General features: G+C 37.7%; 1 pseudogene; it reads right to left on the bottom strand.

Annotated features, from left to right (window-relative positions):
- Positions 1-7,922: 7,922 nt before the first annotated feature.
- LOC137654474 (uncharacterized) overlaps positions 7,923-21,453 on the bottom strand; it is a 31,765-nt pseudogene continuing 18,234 nt past the window's right edge.

The following is a 21,453-nucleotide window of genomic DNA, read 5'->3' as shown; positions in this document are numbered from 1 at the left end:
CAGGTAATTCCTACGGAATGGACCCTCCACAAGGACGTGTGCAAGAGTCTTTGGGCGACTTGGGGTCAACCCACCATAGACCTCTTTGCAACCTCGATGACCAAGAGACTTCCAATCTATTGCTCTCCAGTCCCAGACCCAGCAGCAATACACATAGACGCATTTCTTCTAGATTGGTCTCATCTGGACCTATATGCATTCCCACCATTCAAGATTGTCAACAAGGTACTGCAGAAGTTCGCCTCTCACGAAGGGACAAGGTTGACGTTAGTTGCTCCCCTCTGGCCCGCGAGAGAATGGTTCACCGAGGTACTTCGATGGCTGGTAGACTTTCCAAGAAGTCTTCCTCTAAGAGTAGATCTGTTACGTCAGCCCCACGTAAAGAATGTACACCAAAGCCTCCCCGCTCTTCGTCTGACTGCCTTCAGACTATCGAAAGACTCTCTAGAGCTCGAGGCTTTTCGAAGGAGGCAGCCAGTGCGATTGCAAGAGCGAGGAGAGCTTCTACCATTAGAGTATACCAGTCGAAGTGGGAAGTCTTCCGAGACTGGTGCAAGTCAGCATCTGTATCCTCGTCCAGTACCTCTGTAGCCCAAATCGCTGATTTTCTCTTACACCTGAGAAAAGTTCGCTCCCTTTCAGCTACCACGATCAAGGGCTACAGGAGCATGTTGGCTTCGGTCTTCCGGCATAGAGGCTTAGATCTTTCCAACAATAAAGATCTACAAGATCTCCTTAAGTCTTTTGAAACCTCTAAGGAACGTCGTTTGGCTACTCCTGGATGGAACTTAGACGTGGTCCTAAGGTTCCTCATGTCAGACAGGTTTGAGCCATTACATTCAGCCTCCCTGAAGGATCTCACTCTTAAGACTCTTTTCCTGGTGTGCTTGGCCTCGGCTAAAAGAGTCAGTGAACTTCATGCCTTCAGTAAGAACATCGGCTTTTCTACAGAAAAAGCCACTTGTTCTCTTCAACTTGGTTTCCTGGCCAAAAATGAACTGCCTTCTCGTCCTTGGCCTAAATCTTTTGATATTCCTTGCTTATCAGAGATCGTAGGCAACGAACTGGAAAGAGTGTTATGTCCCGTTAGAGCTCTTAAGTTCTATTTAGCTCGTACTAAGCCATTACGAGGTAAATCTGAAGCGTTATGGTGTTCGGTTAAGAAACCATCCTTACCTATGTCAAAGAATGCTTTGTCATATTTTATCAGATTTTTAATACGAGAAGCTCATTCCCACTTGAGTGAGGAAGACCAATCTTTGCTTAAGGTTAAGACGCACGAAATTAGAGCTATAGCAACCTCCGTGGCCTTCAAGCAAAATAGATCTCTGCGAAGTATCATGGACGCGACTTTTTGGAGAAGCAAGTCAGTGTTCGCGTCATTTTACTTGAAAGATGTCCAGACTCTTTACGAGGACTGCTACACACTGGGTCCATTCGTAGCAGCGAGTGCAGTAGTGGGTGAGGGTTCTACCACTACACTTCCCTAATTCCAATATCCTTTTTAATCTGTCTCTTGAAATGTTTTTAATATTGTTTTTTATGGGTTGTACGGAAGGCTAAGAAGCCTTTCGCATCCTGGTTGATTTGGCGGGTGGTCAAAGTCATTTCTTGAGAGCGCCCAGATTAGGGGTTTGATGAGGTCCTGTTAGTATGGGTTGCAACCCTTCATACTTCAGCTCCTGGGAGTCTTTCAGCATCCTAAGAGGATCGCTGGGCTTCGTGAGGAAGACAGACTTACAAGGCAGAGTAATCGTCTAAGTCAACTTCCTTACCAGGTACCTATATATTTTGGTTTTGTTATATTGATAACTGTCAAAAACTCTTAGCATATACGCTGTAAACTTAATTAACTCTGGTCTACCCACCGCCTTGGGTGTGAATCAGCTATTATATATTCACCGGCTAAGTTAAATATTTAAAAATTATATTTTAATTATAAAATAAATTTTTGAATATACTTACCCGGTGAATATATAAATTAAAGGCCCTCCCTTCCTCCCCAATAGAGACGCAGCGGGACGAGAAGAATTGAAGGGTTTGTTTACATGCAGGAGTGGTATCTGGCCGATAGTTGGCGCTGGTGGGCACACCCGCAACCTTCATAGCGATCGCTCGCGAGTTTTTGAGTGTGTTTTCTGTCGAGCCGCTGGAGCAGCAGCTATTATATATTCACCGGGTAAGTATATTCAAAAATTTATTTTATAATTAGAATATCATATTTTGTGAATTTTGAGTTTCTTTATATTGTACAAAGATAATTTATTCCCTTAAGATATGTTATACCTTCAGTAGGGTTAGGATTTTATTCCTACACAGATACAAACTTCCGAGTCATTTATATTGAGTTACTACTAATCACGTGTTCTACAACCAGCCAGTCAAAATTTTGGTTGATTGCGTCATGCTGCGTGATGCGCAAGGAGCAAGCTGGAAGTGAAAAAGTTGTTCTCTCACTACCTTTCTACGATCGAGCGTTTTGCATTCATCTCGTTTACCCTTTTAGTAATTAGGGCTCTTGACTTTTGTTTTTTCTTAATTCACGGTCATTTGAGTGACTATTCACTGTTTGTGAGTTATGAGCCAATGCTTATGTCCAGTAAATCTCAGTATTTACATTTTTTGCCTAGGATGGGATAACAACTATTGTGGTGTCCTTTTGAGCCAGCTTTTATAGACCCACCCTCTGTGTCCCTCTTGCCTAAACAAGAGAATCATTATGAAAATTCTGTAAGGAATGAACTCCCTCTCAACGGGAGAAATTTTTTTTTCTCGTCGTAGGAACCTTAACGAGATTTCTACATTGCGGAGTCTGCTCCCAACGGGAGTTAGAAAAATCTTATTTTGTATGGGGAAAATCTCCCTTCTGCTTTTTCATATTTTTCAGAACAATGAAAGCATTTCCTCGTTCCCTGAGGATCCGAGTTAAGCCTGTAATTTCTCCCTGTACTGAGGTAGCCTTATTGGAAAATCCTGATTACCAATCTCCAGGTCATATTAATGAGAAAGGCCTACCTCGTACACCTATGGGTCCTCGGCGGAAAAACTTCTCTAAAGAGCCCCTGGAATGAATGAAGAGATTTGTCATTTTGCCACAAGGGTGGTTGGACCACTTTGGCTGCGCCCCCCCACAAGAGTCAACAATGCCTTCATGCTCTAAGCAGGCCTCTCTTTCCAAACCTAATTACAGTGCATTGTGAAGTAGAGTGTAACTATTCCTGCCCTACCAAGAATTTATTCGAAGGATACAGTTAAGCTGAATGTTCAGATTAACATATCCAAATGCGCCACTGTATCTAAACAGGATGACGTCACTGTGCACGCTGCCTTATCTCCGTGTGTGATGACATCATCACGCGCTCATCATGCGCACCAACCTTGGTGCGAATGAAGAATTTTTCTTCACGGGTAAGACAAGTTTAGACCTCAAATTCTTCATACACAGGACAGGCTACAACTCATCCCAGGGTATTCCCCGCAAGGACAGATCATTCGCTAGCTCTGTGTAGGGAACATTTCTCCAACTCATCAATGCTGTGACATTTTCCGTAAAAAGTCCGGGGGTGGCTTAAATTATGGCCCCATGGAAAGGATTGATGAGTATAGAATGATCTGCTTGAGATTTCCTTTTACATATCTTGAAAGGTGAAGATAGGAAAGAACACTTTTTCCCTACGCCTGCAATGGAATTCAAGTCTAAGAGGCGTAGATAAGTCCCGCGGTGAAGACGAGGCAGAGGCTTTTCAGTCGACAAGTAGTTTGCTTGAATTGTATCTAACCTGGGAAAAGTACATCATTCTTCTGAACAGGTTGAATGGGAAAGAAGTTTCCTCAGGCCTACCTCCGCCTCATTATCTTGCCTTAGCGTGCTTACGGCTGGAAAAAAGAAGGACGTTTGAGACGAATTAGCTGGATTAATGCTAAACCAACGGGGAACTGCTGTGAGTGCTAACACCGCCCAACAAAAGTCAATCCTCTCAGAACCCCTTGTGCTGGATTCAGAGATGCCTCAAACTACAAGGATTAGGAATTTGATCCTTCGCTAGACGACGCAGACGTGGCCCATGCCACGGGCATTCTGTGTGGCAGAGTTTTGCTAACACTCACACCTCGTAAACCAAACTCTGAGAGAGAGACTTCAATTCTCCCACCTCACACTCGGTTGCTAGAGGCAAATATTCTTAAACGAGAGTGAGCTGGACTCCCGTTCTTTCTCCACCTCATTTTCCTGTCACAATATAAATGACGTAAGGGAAAGGAAGGATGTCTAAGGAAGAGTTAAGAACCCAGTTACCGTTAAAACAGATTAACCAACTAATGACATTATCATAATTAATGACTCTCCAGAGAACCTCCCTGTCTATTTCTTTTCCCTTACATGTTGTTACATTATATTCTACTTCAGTTTTCTCACGTATTCATGTTGCTTTTTTTTTTGCTTGTGTTAATATCATTATTATTCTTTCGATAGCTCTCGGAGTTCTAACTAGCTTTTGGCCTAATGCATATGCCAATACTCTTAGGACCATATGATGATCATCATGTCAGAAGTACACCATTGTCATGCATGTCAAGAGCATTCACAATTGCAACACTCAAGGGATCATCCTCGATCAAGCAATTTTCTTCCGTAGGATACTGATCTGGTGCATGCAATAAAACATCTAGAATTCATTACTGATGTAACCCCAATTGAGGTCCCGATTTCAGGCTCAGAAGCCTTGCACTTTATTAAGATTATGAGCCTCATTCATTATTTGGATGGATTCAATGAGCCTCCTCATATGCAAACTGCTAGTTTACGGTACGATTTTGACTCTGTCTCACAGTCTCAAAGCCCCAGACACAAGTTTGATGTGGCACTTTCAAACCAGACTAGAGATAAGTTAGACTTTCGGAATACAGTACAAAAGTCTCAATGTCAATAGCTCCTACTATTGATAATTGCCTACCCAGACTTATTTGAAGACTTGACATGAGCAGGTTCAAAAGTCCTAGAATTCCTTTTACTTCAGACCATTCCTTTTTGGGAGAATTGTCCTGAAAATATGTGACGCAATCTTGGCCTGATGCTTAGAACAATTACCGCCCAGGAGAGACGTCAAGTCTGAGAAATTTGGATTGGTTGAATTCCCCCTTTCAGTTCTCCAGGCAGAAGTAGAGTTGGCGATAGGTAAGATTGCTAGACGGGAACAAGATCCTTCAGGAAGAAGGACGACGGTTGGTAGGGCTGCCGGTCAGCTTCTACAGAGATTTGTATAAGATAAAGAGTCACCCAGTTGTTCAAACTTCTCAGACAAGGGATTGAGTTCCTTAACCCTCTGAAGGCAAACAACTGAAGATTCAATAGCTCTTACTAGAGTAGGAGCATGACTAGACTTACCACAAGTAGAGAATGGACATTATAGTCCGGAAGGAAGATAGTCGAGGTCCACTCACCGAACTTTTTTCTCTTTCACTACCATGGTTAGTCTAGATATGCCTCCTCTATATAGATGTCGAGGTGGGCATCTATGACCTTTTTAGCCCCGGTATTAGATATTCTCTTCCTGAAGAGTATTCTAATACCAGCTGCGGGTAGGGAAAGAACCTGGTGCAAGTTCTCCATTTAACCCAGACTCATAATAGGATCTTCCCCCTTTTTTTAATGTTTGTAATTGGCATATTAATTTGTGGTTTGTCAGATTGTTGGTTACCCACAATGAGGTACCAACTGAGAATATACCCACAGGGAAGTTGAAAGTTTCCTTCCTGATTTCTCCCGTCCATCAGTTAAACAGGACTTTGGTACTTCCCAGTCTAGAAAGGCTACTAGAAAAGATAAGAATCACTTAGGACAAGAACTTTAGAGCAGTTAATTGCCTCTACCCCTGTCAGGGAGCCTGACAAGGAGGTTTACTAAGAGGCCTAGTCCAGTTATTCCCCATAAGGAGTCGAAACATCACCGAGTAGAAGCAATCGTGGTTACCTGTGAGTACCAAACAGATATGACCAGGAGAGTCTGCCCTTCATACCTTTTAATGAAGCTTGGCTTTAATTCTTTTTCCTTCCATGAATCATTTAACTTTTTCAGATTGCATGTTATGACTGTTTTCAGCCAGTACTATGGTAATGGCCGGCATTATCCTCCCTCACTTCCAGAAATAAGACAAGGAGATACAAGGGAGTTAGATGGACATCTCAACTTATTACGAATAAAGAGGATCACTCTGTTGGACATTTACCTTTATAGGGTACATTCAAGTCTGTAGACATTACCTCAATGGGAAATGTGGCGACAGCATTATATGACTTGACTGACAGTTCTCACAGGACTATGTGCCAGTTCTAGCTCCAGGCCTCATTGTAAACATTCTTGGCTAGAAAGATTGCTGAGGCAGATAATAATCTTCTTTGGACTTGAAGCCCGGCCTGAGGTTTTTCACCCCAATGCAAGTATGGCATGCCTCAATTTATTTAATTATTGACATACTAGAAATTTCCCCTCCTGTTTTTTATGTAACACTTGATGTTCATACACTTCACCCGTGGCGAATACTGTACTACCATTTGGGAACTGAACGAGCAGCCTTGTCTCATTATGTGTCGGCTGCTATATTCCCTGGCGGTTTTCATAGATCACTTACTATTTTTATTAGTAACTGTATCAGGGGTCTTTTTATCTCTCAAGAAAGTGAAGTATGGCCTTGGCTCTTTACGAGCTGGCTACACTATCCTCTATGGTTCATGTTGAGCTCTTGCTATTTTACTGTAGTAATTTAACCTAGCAGAGAAGGAGGATTTACCTCTTCACTTCACAGAGACTCCCCATATAAATGACTCTGAGTTTCATTTCTGCGTAGGAATAGACTACAAATTTTATAAAATTTGTATTTTTCCTAGCTATACAAAACAGAAACCAGAGTCATTTAGCAAGGTCCCGTCTCAACCGCCCAGCAAGTCTTTGACCAGGTGAGTCTTGTGAGGAGACGTGGTGAGCAACCTTCCGTTTGCTCCTTGCGCATACGCTGTATTTACCCAGCACGAAGCATGACGCAATCAACCAAATTTTTGATTGGCCGGTTGTAGAAAACATGATTAGTAGTAACCCCATATAAAAGACTTGGTTTGTATACCTAGGAAAAATAAAAATATAAAATTTGTATTCATTTCATAAGATTCTAATTCTTAACTTTATTTATTCTGCTTTGAATAAATCAAAGCTTTTTTTTTTTAATTTATTTAGCAAACCATGAGTAGTACACAAAAATGGTATTTAATGCTATCTCACCATTGTGAGAATTCCTTTTGGTATACAGTACTACTTCATCGTAGATAACAGTACAATACTGTTCTTGGTATAAACCAGTAATATTCTAATTCTACTCCCAGAGCAAAATTTTTCTTTCTTTGATTTATTGTGGGTAGCCCAACATTTTAGGTTTTTTTTTAATCATAAATAAAATCGGTAAAACTTCCAAACTAGTCCAAATTCTTTTCTGTTGAGCAAGTTGAGATGTCTTTTTAACAGAAAATAGTTTGTGTTAATTTCAAGTTCAACATTGGAGTATTTGTTTACAAGTTCAACATTAAAGTATTTATTTCAAATACATTATTTTTTTTCTTTTTCATAGTTCTTTACTTATTCAATAATTTTCCACACTGGTCTGCTTTCCTATTGGGACCTTTGAACTACAGCTTGGCTAGTGTAATTATAATCATAACGATAATCATCATCATCATGATAATATATGTATGAATATCTCATTCTTGTTTTAGGACTGCAAATTTTACCTAAGCCTACATAGTTTTAAGATCACTAATTTTTTTTAATTCAAATGATGAGGCAATACCTCATCATAAATACTAATTTAGTAATTATGTGGCTCTGCATCTAGGATGGTTTGAATGTTGGATATCTTGAAGCTATAAAAAGAATCGTCCATTGATCAATGTTTATTTAGCAAAATTTAAGATATTAAGGCTTCAACAGGGAACCAATATCACTTAGTATACATATATCTGACTTCAATATAAATTTCATCCTTTATAACAATATATATCTACTATGACTATTTGTTGAGATGTTACATTCAAGACTATTATTTTTAGTAAAGTTTCTAAATTAAATATCACTTTTGTCAATAAATTTCAATTTATATATATAATATATATATGGTTTATCAAATGAATAATTATACAATGAATGAATTTCAAAATTTAGCTTTTATATTCATGCAACATGTATTTCTTGCTTTGCAAGAAGCATGATATTTACAAAGCTAATAGCTATCCCCTATATTCATATCTGAATATTATACAGGTGAAATGCAGTGAGTTATTGTTATCTAGGATTTTTATTTACACATGAGGATTTTTAACCTGTGCAAGTCAAAACCATGAATTTATTTACATATGTACAAACGACTACCAACTAAATCTTATAAAAAGATAAAAATCACAGCACTGTTCATTACCCTTCCTAAGACTCCCAACACTTTATTGTACAGTCTATCCAAACATATGTCACACCCAAGTTTCCTGTTCATTTTCTAAATTGAGCCTGTAAATCAAAGTAACTGCTAACACCTAAGATGATTCGTAGAAAGGAACACGGGAAGAATAGATTGCTTCCTTTGTAATAAGTTTTATACATGGCTTTCTAAGACTGGGTAAAGAGGATTCAACGTTGCTTCCTGAACACTGAGGCGTCTATGTAAATTTTCTTTATCGTCCACATCACAAGGAAGCACTAGTTGCTGTGGCCTCGAGAGGTCTGGTGAAGAAGTTCTTATACGTTCGTGAGCTAGCCAAGCCTCCAAAGACCTGTCTGTGTTCAATCGTTCATCGGCCACTAGTGGTTGTAAACGTTCCCAGGCCGAAACACGAGCAGACCGTGGGTTGTTTCGTGCTCCTTCACCACTTTGCAACCATGCCCATTTGGCAAGATCTTTAGTTCCTCCAACAGTATGCCTTCTTTTAATTGGACCTCTATAACCTGTTCGTCGCATTCCTGACTTATTTACCTTATTATTGTTCATATTATTATTTGAAGGTTTCATTGGGCTTGCATTGGACTGAGGACCAGTATTTTGTTCAAATTTTTCCTTCAGTTCCTTTACATTATGTTTTCTGTTTCTAACTTCTGAGTTACGTTTTGCTGGCACACTTGAGTTATCTTTGGTTTCTGACTTTCTAGGCAAATCCCTAGATCTTCCGTTAGCTTCTTGTATGTCTGATCTTTTCATTTCTTTGGGTCTTTTTTCATTGAGACTTTCTTGTGTGTCAGTACGTTTAAGCTCCCGTGCTCTTTTCTCGGTCTTTTCTTTCATATTATTCTCAGTTTTTTCAGACTTGGTAAGAGAATCTGACCTTTTCACTTTCACTTCTCGTTTTGAATCCTCAGAAGCCAGTTTATTTTCTTCTTCTGTATATTTGTTGGAAAGGCTTGCATCTTCTACCTGGAAAGAAAAGAAGCAATGATTATGCACTGCACCAAATTACATCTAACTTTGTCTTGTACTCAGAAGGAAAAACAGTACCTGTAGCAAACATATGTAAAGTACCTGTCCTTATATTTTTAATTGTACATACATATACCAAGGCACTTCCCCCAATTTTTTGGAGTAGCCGACATCAAACAAATGAAACAAAAAAGGGGACCTCTCCTCTCTATGTTCCTCCCAGCCTGACAAGGGACTCAACCAGGTTCAGCTGGTACTGCTAGGGTGCCACAGCCCACCCTGCCCCGTTATCCACCACAGATGAAGCTTCATAACGCTGAATTCCCTACTACTGCTACCTCCGCAGTCATCCAAGGCACCAGAGGAAGCAGCAGGGCCTACTGGAACTGCGTCACAATCGCTCCCCATTCATTCCTATTTCTAACACGCTCTCTTGCCTCTCTCACATCTATCACCCAGAGCTTCCTTCACTCCATCCATCCACCCAAACCTTGGCCTTCCTCTTGTACTTCTCCCATCAACTCTTGCAATCATCACTTTCTTTAGCAGACATCCATTTTCCATTCTCTCAACATGGCCAAACCACCTCAACACATTCATATCCACTCTAGCTGCTAACTCATTTCTTACACCCATTCTCACCATCACAACTTCGTTCCTAAACCTATCTACTCGAGATACACCAGCCATACTCCTTAGACACTTCATCTCAGACACATTCAATTTCTATCTCTCCGTCACTTTCATTCCCCACAACTCCGATCCATACATCAAAGTTGGTACAATCACTTTCTCATACAGAACTCTCTTTACATTCATGCCCAACCCTCTATTTTTTACTACTCCCTTAACTGCCCCCAACACTTTGCATCCTTCATTAACTCTCTGACATACATCTGCTTCCACTCCACCATTAGCTGCAACTGCAACAACAGACCCCAAGTACTTAAACTGATCCACCTCCTGAAGTAACTCTCCATTCAACCTCACACCACCTTTCCTTCTCGTACATCTCATAACCTTACTCTTACCCACATTAACTCTCAACTTCCTTCTCTCACACACCCTTCCAAATTCTGTCACTAATTGGCCAAGCTTCTCATCCGCGTCTGCAACCAGTACAGTATCATCAGCAAACAACAACTGATTTACCTCCCATTCAAGGTCATTCTCGTCTACCAGTTTCAATCCTTGTCTAAACACTCGAGCATTCATCTCTCTCACCACTCCATCAACATACAAGTTAAACAACCACGGCGACATCACACATCCCTGTCTCAGCCACACTCTCAACGGAAACCAATCGCTCACTTCATTTCCTATCCTAACACATGCTTTACTACCTTTGTAGAAACTTTTCACTGCTTGCAACAACCTTCCACCAACTCCATATAACCTCATCACATTCCACATTGCTTCCCTATTAACTCCTATCATACGCTTTCTTCAGATTCATAAACGCAACATACACTTCCTTACTTTTTGCTAAATATTTCTTGCATATCTGCCTTACCCTTATATAGTGGTACAATACACGCACAAACGCAATCTACTGGTACCATTGACAACACAAAACACATATTAAACAATCTCACCAACCATTCAAGTACAGTCGCACCCCCTTCCTTCAACATCTCAGCTCTCACACCATCCATACCAGATGCTTTTACTACTCTCGTTTCATCTAGTGCTCTCCTCACTTCCTCTCTTGTAATCTCTCTCTCATTCTCATCTCCCATCACCGGCACCTCAAAACCTGCAACAGCAATTATATCTGCCTCCCTATTATCCTCAACATTCAGTAAACTTTCAAAATACTCCGCCCACCTTTTCCTTGCCTCCTCTCCTTTTAACAACCTTCCATTTCCATCTTTCACTTTCTCTTCAATTCTTGAACCAGCCTTCCTTACTCTCTTCACTTCTTTCCAAAACTACTTCTTATTCTCTTCATATCCCAATCCCTGACCCCACTAAAAAAAAAATATATCAAAATGCATATGTATAAATCTTATGTATGCAATGTTAATTCAGAATATACTTTTAAATTCTAAAGGGATATTGTAATTTTTAACCTAATCAAACTACAGAACCAAGCCAAAATTCTCAGCTATAACAGGGCTGGCTCATAAGATTAACTTTTTGCTGGGAAAATTAAAATATTAAGAACAAATTAAGGTAAAGGTAATAAGAATTTTGATCAAAAGCTTGCCATTGGTTAAATTTAAGAATCTAACAGAATAAGGATATTCTACTGCTTACTGTTATCATATGTTCTTAGCTTAGAGTGTTGGCTATCATTTTAACATTAGTTAATTTTTTCTTCTTGTGTTAACATCATAATGTTATGATTGTTTTAAGCTCATTTAGCTTAAAATATGCTAATACAGTACTAGATCTATTAAACTAATTGTCTACTATTCATCGTTGCATAGATTTATTTTAGTTTATAACTTTGATCTCGTCACACCTATCTTATTTGTGAGATGATCTTTATATAGATAATTATTGTTATAACAAATGCATTTTCTTTTATGCATGAACAGGGGTATATTTAAGCTTATAAATTTCACAAGAAGTTATGAATATATAACTTGAACCTGCTAAACAAAAATGATAAAAATTTAAAAAATACTATGTCAAACTCACTGGAAATCTTAATTTTTGTGATGCAGAAAGGCTAATAGCTGTTGGGTTTCACAGGTTACCGGGAGAGTCTGTGAGAACCCAGATTGATTTCAGTTTTCAAAAAACCTGGCACGACGTAGTTTTTCTTAAGATGAAACATGGAACAAGAATGAAGATGGTAAAAGATGCGTGGCATAAAAATGATTAAATTGCATAACTTTCCATGTAAATGGATTTTTTAACCTCTGTACTCAAATGCATTAATGATGAGCTAAGTTAAATCTCGGTTCATGTAATCATTACAGGAAATGAAAATGCATAAAAGGTACAGTTTTTATAACAAGATGAATCATAAAAATAAGATGCATCACATAAAAACACTGCCATGAATATATTGCTGATGAATAAATAAATTAAATATTTACAACAGGATGAAGGTTATGGTAGTCAATATGAAAAGAATTAAGAGCATTACCTTTATTAACCAATCCCTGCATGTAGTGAATGCTGGACATTTGTTTTAGCTTACCTAGTTTGAACCAAAATTAACTTAGTTTTATTCAAAATTAATATCAAGTGAAAACTGGAAGTGGGACAATTTTAGGTCTTCCAGTAGGTTAGTGATCTCGGGAAATCCATGACCAATAGGTCCTGCAAATCAGGAATCCACCCCTGCTGGAGCCAAAATTGGGTAAAGATGATCATGTGGGTGTTCCTTTCAACCCTAAATCAGTTAGGTAATGGAGACACGAGCGAATGCTAAAAATTGCGAATAATTGCTGCAGCCTAAATGAGACTTAAAAGCTCCCATATTTCCTTATACTGTATAACTAGTTATATATAACACCAAATAGAAAAGTTCATACCTGGGCTTGAAAATTAACTTTTAATGTATAACTGTATCAGTCTCAACTTCTTCCCTATTATATATTTGATTAAAATATGCTGTAGTATATAAATTGGTCCTATTTTTCCTTAATATTTCTATGAACCTCCCCTGATGGAAATATTGTTTCTTTATTTAAAGTTTAGTGTTTACACTATAAAAAAAAAATCTTGATTGAGAGGCCTATCAAACAAGATCCTGCCTAACTGCACTCTCTCAACAATGAAAATATTACGTCCCAAATGTTGCGAACCATTCTCCTTTACCTGTCAATTCCACTGTGACTGTGCTGACAGCATGGACCCCGTAAAGAGAAAAATATGATAGCATCATCTTCTCGGGACTTCAGTCTACTGCCAGAGAAGTCACTTCCATGTTCAGCCTCCAAGGGAACTCATGGATTGACACTGGTCTGGGGTAGTCCCCCTACAGAGTTACACAACTTGGTGGCATCCCTTGTACTTTCCAGTTGGTGACTATCCAACATCTGCTCCTAGCAAAATTAATTTTGTGAGGAACTGCACAGTAGTGGTCTGGATACCTGCAAAGATCCTCTTCAGCTGTTTACCAGTGGAAGTGCACCATCTTCGGGTATTGGTAATGCAGAAGGGGTATTTCACCAATTAGCGCCTCTCTGCAATTACTTGTTTCTAGCCATCTTGCCCTCCTCAGAACCTCAGGCCCCTGCTAGCCTTTACCTCAATGAAGCGGTATATGAATTTTGTAACATTTTGTATGTGGCAACTCATCCTAAAGGATGGAAGGTAGTCTCCTTCACCTTTGTTCCAGAGTTCATGGGTAAGACCCAGAACCCAGCTACCCCACAACCCTAAATTTGAGCCCTTGACTACCAGAAGCAACTAGCAGAGACCAGGATGTCTTGCTTTTCTGTGCTGTGAGGGCACTAGAGCGTTATCAATGAGAAATCCGAACTTACTATAGTACCAGTGAGACCTTTTTAGCATCAGGAAGGTGACAAAAATACCCAACAGCACTGCTTCGTGAGATCTTCAGATGTACCTAATCTGCAACCAGCGAAGGGATGTTAGAACCATACCAGAAACAGACTCACAAATTCAGGGGTATTGCCTTCACCCTAGAGTTCAGGAAGGACCTGTTAGTGGTGCAAGTCTTGACAGCAGGAGTCTGGAAATGACAAACAACCTTTACTGCCCACAACCATCAGGAGTATATCCACAGGTCCTTGCTTATCAGCAACTAGTGGAGCAAACCCCATCCAAGATAGTAATTGAGACAAACCTACATTGAAACATAGGAAGACTGATTTTTCCCTTCCCTTGGGTAATTGCATCATTACATGTTGGAGTGGACATAAGATGCAGGTAAGCCTTTATTGAGCAACTTTTCTGTCCAGACATGTTTAGTGAGAAAGTATCTTCCCCATCCTCTTATACAAGGGGAAGCATGGATAGAATGTAGGGTAACTCATTCCTCATAATAACCATACATTCAGACAATCTCACGGATATAGGTTTATCCATGACCGTCCACCAGTTACCTGGAAAGGGTCTACCCTAACAGCTGTGACTTCTTCATGCTCGGATTGTTAGGAAGATGATAGTCATTACCTCCCTTCCTATACAGAACCAGGTACTCGGACATTTCCTAGGAAAGCTAAAGCAGCCACTTTGGTTCATAGATATTTCCTTCGTGTAGGAATAAATCACAAGTTTTAAAGTAACATGCGTTTCTCCCAGCTATACAAAAGTGAGTGCAGACAGGCTGTCAAATGGACGGGGCTTGCCTTCCACTCACCAGTAATTATTAATACCTTGATTAAAGTTAATCAGCTATTTCCAGCTAAGCTGAAATCATACCCCTATTAAATGACTAAAGTTATGTAGTTAGTAAAAACACAAATTACTTTTAATTTTGTGATTTCATGGTAGTACAGGTATTAGAATCTAGAGCTTGATTTTTATAGAACGGATTATTTCCCATACACTACTTTTAATAATTCAGTATTACAACATATTTCTGAGGCCCAATCTTAAATCTAGAAAGTTAATTAAAAAAGACTGATTCATGTAATTTTAAGGAGGGGGGGGGGGAAACTGGCAAAGCCTATTGGGGGACTTTCAAAAACATCTTGCACTGATCAAAGCCTAGGAATCCAGGTATTCTACTGTTACGAATTAATACCTATTGTTTAAGGGGGTACATTAACCATTACAAAATTTCCATTTTATGAAAACTTAAGAAATGCATACTTTTCATGAAATAAAAATATTCTTGCCTTTGCTTCTTTTTCTGAACTTTTCATGAAATAAAAATATTCTTGCCTTTGCTTCTTTTTCTGAACATGAAATGTAAGCTTTCCTAATAAAATAAAAAATATTGCCTTTTTATTTTCAAAATAAATCATATCTATGTTTTTATAGGATATTTACCTTTGAGTTGGTAGTAGTCACAGTATTGTTAACAGGTGTAGAGGTAGTAGAAGTTGTAGCAGATGTATTGCGACTATTTGTGCGACGACGATGTAGAGAAGGATCACGGTAAAGACGGCATTCTGTCTTCACTCTATTAATCTGGTCATTTGGTTGATCTGCCTCGAGGGAATGGTTGGGACTACTGATGTTATCATCAAACACAGCAGCAGTAGTTGTAAGCCCCAGAGGAGATTCTTGTAAGCTACGCATTTTCTCCTCAAAGGTAGCGGTGATGGCACTCAGCAGGTCACTTCCTGCAATTAAATAATAAAGAATTAGATATATCCTTGTTAGTCAAATCTGTTTACTTTATCATGACAAAATTACACTATATAAGCATTACTGTGATATAACAGCCAGCTTCACGGTTGCTTTTTTCAATATATTTAGTATGACATTCAAATTGAAGCATCCAACCATATTAACAAAAGCCATTAATAGAGAGTTTAATGATGTTTAGTCAAACTGACAACAAATAATTAAATTATATTTTGAATACTATTTAAAATATCAACTAGCATAAATTCTACACATATGACTACAGGCTAAAACATTATTGCTACCACAACACACCACCACACAGCTATGAAATGTTAAGCTTTTAACACTATTCCTACCCTCACCTTCCTTGCCTAAACTTTAGCATACTGAATATTAGCGAAGAGGCCCTTGGCTGCCCCCATAATCGAGGACTTGGCAACATGTGGTGGCTTTTCTGCCACTACAGTTGAAAGTTTGCATGGGGCTGTAAAGGGGATGCCAACATAAAGGACCCTTTTTCACACCTTAACAACATAGTAAAATGCATTTGTAATATAAATGTACAGTAAATGATTTTACATCCACCTAATAATCTTTTAACATAAAATTCTTCAAATAATGACATTCATTCCAGAAAATATCACATAAATGCATACTCTAAAGTATATAGTAACTGAAGTTAAAATTTACAGAACAGCGTTGGATACAAAAATCAAGCGAATTACATAAATGCAAATGACTGCTGTACTAAATATAAATTTTTAAATATATGTAGAGTAATTGGAGCACACTCTCCATAGTGAAAAGGCAAGTATAAAAATAATGCACATACCAAAAACAACTGGTTATAATCTGGAAGACAGTTTTAGACTTAAAGCTCCCTTCAGTGGACAGGACTATGTTCAAGAAAATGACCCTATATACATATGATCAAGGTCCGAGCTCCCTCTCCACCCAAGCTATGACCAGAACCAGACAATGGTGAATAAACAGCTTGACCTATAGGGTTCCCAAACAGTGAGATTACAGTATAGATACTAAAAGAAACTATCAGGCTAGAGCAGGGCTCAGACTTCCGACTGACATAGTGATACTTTCCTTGAAGAGAATATCTATTTGATTATCATCACCAAGAAAAGAATTGTAAAATCCCACTGCCTTCTATTCAGTCAAAACGGATATCGGTCTTAAAAACTAATAGTCTTCAAATCTTTTTCAAGAACCTTAACTGGACTTTTAAAATATCCTTTCAAAGGGGGAGAATGAAAAATAAAATATAGAATATGCTTTAATCTTGGAAAAATTCTGCCATATTGACTCAAAAAGAGAAAATGGCTGATATGGAATTAAGATAAGAAGCGATGAGGAACAATTATTAAGAGAAGCTAGAGAAATGGAAGTTATAAGATGAACATGTGTATGATGGCCAAGGAAAATGGAGATAGATGAAAACAAAGTTCCAACATAAATTTTAGTAAAAATGGCACAAATAAAAAAAAATAAAATAATACTTTTATGCCAAACTCCAAAAAGCAAAATGCTAAACAAAAAATTTATGATGCCTATCTGAAGGCAATCAGAGATAACAGCAACAGCAGTAGAGAAGAAAATGGGGGTGGAAAATAAGGTATCTTTGACATAAGATTCAAGAGGTAACCTTGAAAGTTAAAACTGCAATGAGGTGGTGGGACAAGAAAACCCTGAAGGCCAGGAGTGAAGGAAGAACTTAGAAGTCAGGGGAAAAAGACTGAAAATGAAGGTTATGGAGGCAGATGAGAAATCCGTATTGCTTTTATATTGACCGGAACCCTAATCAAAGTGACTGGCAAGTCTTTATTGAACATGTCGCACTTGATTTTAGTGCTGCCTTTGCCCGTGTTAATCATGAGGCCCTTGTTTTCAAACTCAAACAGTTGGGAGTGGGTGGGTCTTTGCTTAGCATTATTATTGATTTTTTAAGTAATAGATCTCAAAGAGTTGTTGTTGATGGGCACCACAGTGAGTATAGGAATGTGATATCTGGTGTTTCATAGGGTAGTGTTCTTGGCTCATTACTTTCCATACTATATACACATGACATGTGGTTTGGCATAGAAAACAAGCTTGTTGCATATGCAGATGATGCTACTCTCTTTGCATCAATTCCATTCCCTGAATGTAGATCTGGGGTAGCTGAATCCCTTAATAGAGATCTAGCTAAAATTAGTGCATGGTGCAAATTACGGGGTATGAAGTTGAACCCTAACAAAACTCAAAGTATGATTGTAAGTAGGTCAAGGACAGGGGCTCCTCAACATCCGCATCTCAGTATTGATGATGTTTCTTTAACTTTGTGTGACACTTTAAAATTTTAGGTGTGATTCTCGGCAGCAAATTTACTATTGAGAAACACATTAGGTCTGTGTCTTCTTCAATTGCACAAAAAATTGGCTTATTGAGAAAGTCTTTCAAGATTTTCGGTGATCAACCTATTCTGAAGTGTTTTAATTCTTTCATTCTACCTTCTTTTGAGTATTGTTCTTCTGTCTGGTTTTCAGCTGCTGATTCTCATCTTAACTTGTTGGACAGAAACTTACGGTCTATTAAATTTCTTATTCCTGATCTAGATATTAATCATTAGCACTGTCTCCTAATTAGTTCATTATGCATGTTGCATAAGATTTTTCATGATTCTGACCATCCTTTACATACAGATCTTCCTGGACAATTCCGTCCTGTTCGTAATACTAGGCTGGCAGTTATTTCTAATAGTCAGGCTTTCTCCATCATGAGGCTCAATAAAAGTTTATTGCAGCTGTTACCAAGTTGTGGAATGATCTTCCTAATCGGGTAGTTGAATTATTAGAAACTCAAAAGTTCAAAGTTGCAGCAAATGTTTTTATGTTTAACAGTCTGACATGACTTTTTATAGTTTATATATGACATATCTGTTTTGACGTTACTGTTTTTAGAATGATTTATTGTTAATTTGTACTCATTTATTTATTTCCTTTCCTCACTGGGCTATTTTTTCCTGTTGGAGTTCTTGGGCTTATAGCATCTTGCTTTTCCAACTAGGGTTGTAGCTTGGCTAGTAATAATAATAGTAATACACACACGACTAATAGTGCCAAAGAATACAGAAAAAAACATATACAGAACAAAAATGCATACTGAATTACAAAAAGCACCATAAGCTAAGAAATGCCTAATCAGATGTCAAAAAAGCCTTGACCAAAGTAACATGTAATAAATACGGAGAAATAATAAATAATAAAATACTGTCCAGTTACCCAATAAAGAGATGTAATCCTGATAAAAATTAAATTTAAAAGTGTCCCGAGTTGAATTACCACCTCCAAAGTTCAGCTATCAACTGAGCGAAAGTTTCCTTCCTTCAAAAAAAAAAAAGGGGGGGGAGAGGAAATCATGAATGGAAGAGACAGGTGATAGTGATAACACCCTAGCAGGACAATGCTCTGTACATATGATCAACACCCAAGTTAGGACCAGGCAAAGGCTGCTGGATGATTACGCAGATAAACCTATAGGCTTCCCCCAAACACCAACCTTGGCTCACTAGGATGGTGAGGTTGCTGACACTACAAAAAGCTAGAGTTTGAGCAGTTCTCAAACCCCAGTCCAGCAGATCGCCAGGGTGGGTAGTTTCCAAAAGGCTACTATAACCCTAAATTTAATCACCTGTTGCAGTCACACCGTAAATATTAAATTTGGTTAAGTGATCCCCAAAAGATCCATTCATATTTTTCCAGAAGATTAATCACATTATCACAGTTAAAGGGTAATTATTTTTTTTGTAAAGTTTTAAAGAATCCATACACAACCTTTTTTGTAATCTTCTTATCTAACAGATACTGAAACATAACCTTAGATGGAGGGAAAAAAAAAAGTTTTTAAGCTGAATACAGTCTACATTAAAGGCCAAGGAAGGGAATTTTCTAACTGTAATTAACCCTTGCTTTAAATTCAGGACAGTTCATAACTTGTATAAAATGACAGAAGACCCATACAAAAGCAATTAATGTTGCTTTAATTCAACTATACTGTATAAGCAAGTCATGTAATTCTTGAATTTTCTACCTCACAGTATAGTACTTCACTATGGAGAGCATGAATTTATTTTAATAATTCTAAGAAACTACTGTAGTCATTTGTATTTTAAGCAGAAATACTAAGGAAACAATAGAGCAAACAAAAATGGTACAATACTGATAGAAAATTTAGCTATGTTCAGGATTGCAAACCTTTCTGATTCTAATGGGATTTGCACTTCAACTTTTTAATTTCTGAACAAAGTTTCAACGGAAAGATGGAGGCACTTAAGAAAGATAGGAACGTTAAGCAGACCTGATGGCAGCATTAAATGGGAAAGAGAAAAGAAAATTAATTACTAATGGGAATGGGACTATGACATGTAAAATTAAAGTGAATTCAAATTTGCATTTAATATAAAAGTTAGCATACATTATGATTTTTTTTAAATGTATATACAGTACATACTGGAACAAGCATTTACTAAAGAAATTATTCAGAAAATAAACTATTACATTAGTAGATTACCTATTCATTGAGATTACAGATCAGAGATTCTTTTCCTGGCTGTTGTGTTCCTTTAAAAAAGTAAAATAAACATACTTGCTTTCTAAACCCAAATCCATTTACATTTCAATCCATGAACATTTTGTCTATAAATAATTCAAGTTCTTACTACTGAACATAATAACCCATGCTTCAAGTTGCTCTTTCTATGTGGTAAGAATTGTTTCTACATACTATAACATGCTCATTGCAATAATTAAGCTAATTGCAGTAACATTCATTACTGGATTGCCTTCGAAAATTATAATTTCACATTAAATGCATAATAATCACCACAGAAACCCTAAACCTCTTGATGTAAGCAGAAAATTAATTTTTTCTAATTACACACAAATAAGTTGCCTTATCCTGATGCTTTTACAACACTTCCGTGTATTCTTATGTGGCTATAAAGAAAATTTGTAAAAATTCTAGAAGGGCATATGCCTACAAATGCTTAAACAGTCCCATTCAATCCTTTGTCAAATATAATAGAAATAAATAAACAAAAGGAGTCAAAATTGTTCAAAATAATTTTTTCTTAACCAACTGAATTAAGGGAAATTACCCTCCTCGATATTTGATCACAATGCCAGTAAATAGTATTACAGTATATTTGGATGATACGTCAAGTGTAGCATATTCCTTTGTAATTAAAATACTTACCATCATCAGGTGGTGCTTGTGAACCATCTCGGAGAGAATCTAATGAACTACACCGTGCCATTCCCATCTCTGGTCCATTTAAAATCTGAGGAAATACATTGCAATTTTATAATAATCCAATGCCATTTTATGTTTCTAATATTTAGTTTTTTAATTACCTTATAAAATGTAAAACACATGAAGTACAAATTTTATAAATAACAGCCAAATGCTAGCATGAAATCAAAGCAAGTGTACACATGAAAAAAGCATTATAGCAATACAAGCCTGACTCCTTTTATTTATATCACTATTAAACCAGGAGAAAATTATGCAACAGACATTCTTGCATCTTATTTTGGGAAAACCAATAGTCATAAAAGTGTACTGTATATGCAACATGTTTGACTTTAAAAATTATAGCAAAATATTTTAAAACCACTGCCTAAAATAACTTTAAAACTGAATATATCATGGGATTATGAATACCTAGAGAAGGCTAATTTCTAATTGCCTGTAATCCTTAAAATCATACATCTATGGCTTAACCATTTAAACTTAT

The sequence above is a fragment of the Palaemon carinicauda genome, chromosome 15 (assembly GCF_036898095.1).
Source record: "Palaemon carinicauda isolate YSFRI2023 chromosome 15, ASM3689809v2, whole genome shotgun sequence".
NCBI classification, from domain to species: domain Eukaryota; kingdom Metazoa; phylum Arthropoda; class Malacostraca; order Decapoda; family Palaemonidae; genus Palaemon; species Palaemon carinicauda.
Note: the sequence above shows the minus strand (reverse complement) of the source record. Positions and strands in the feature narration are given on the sequence as shown.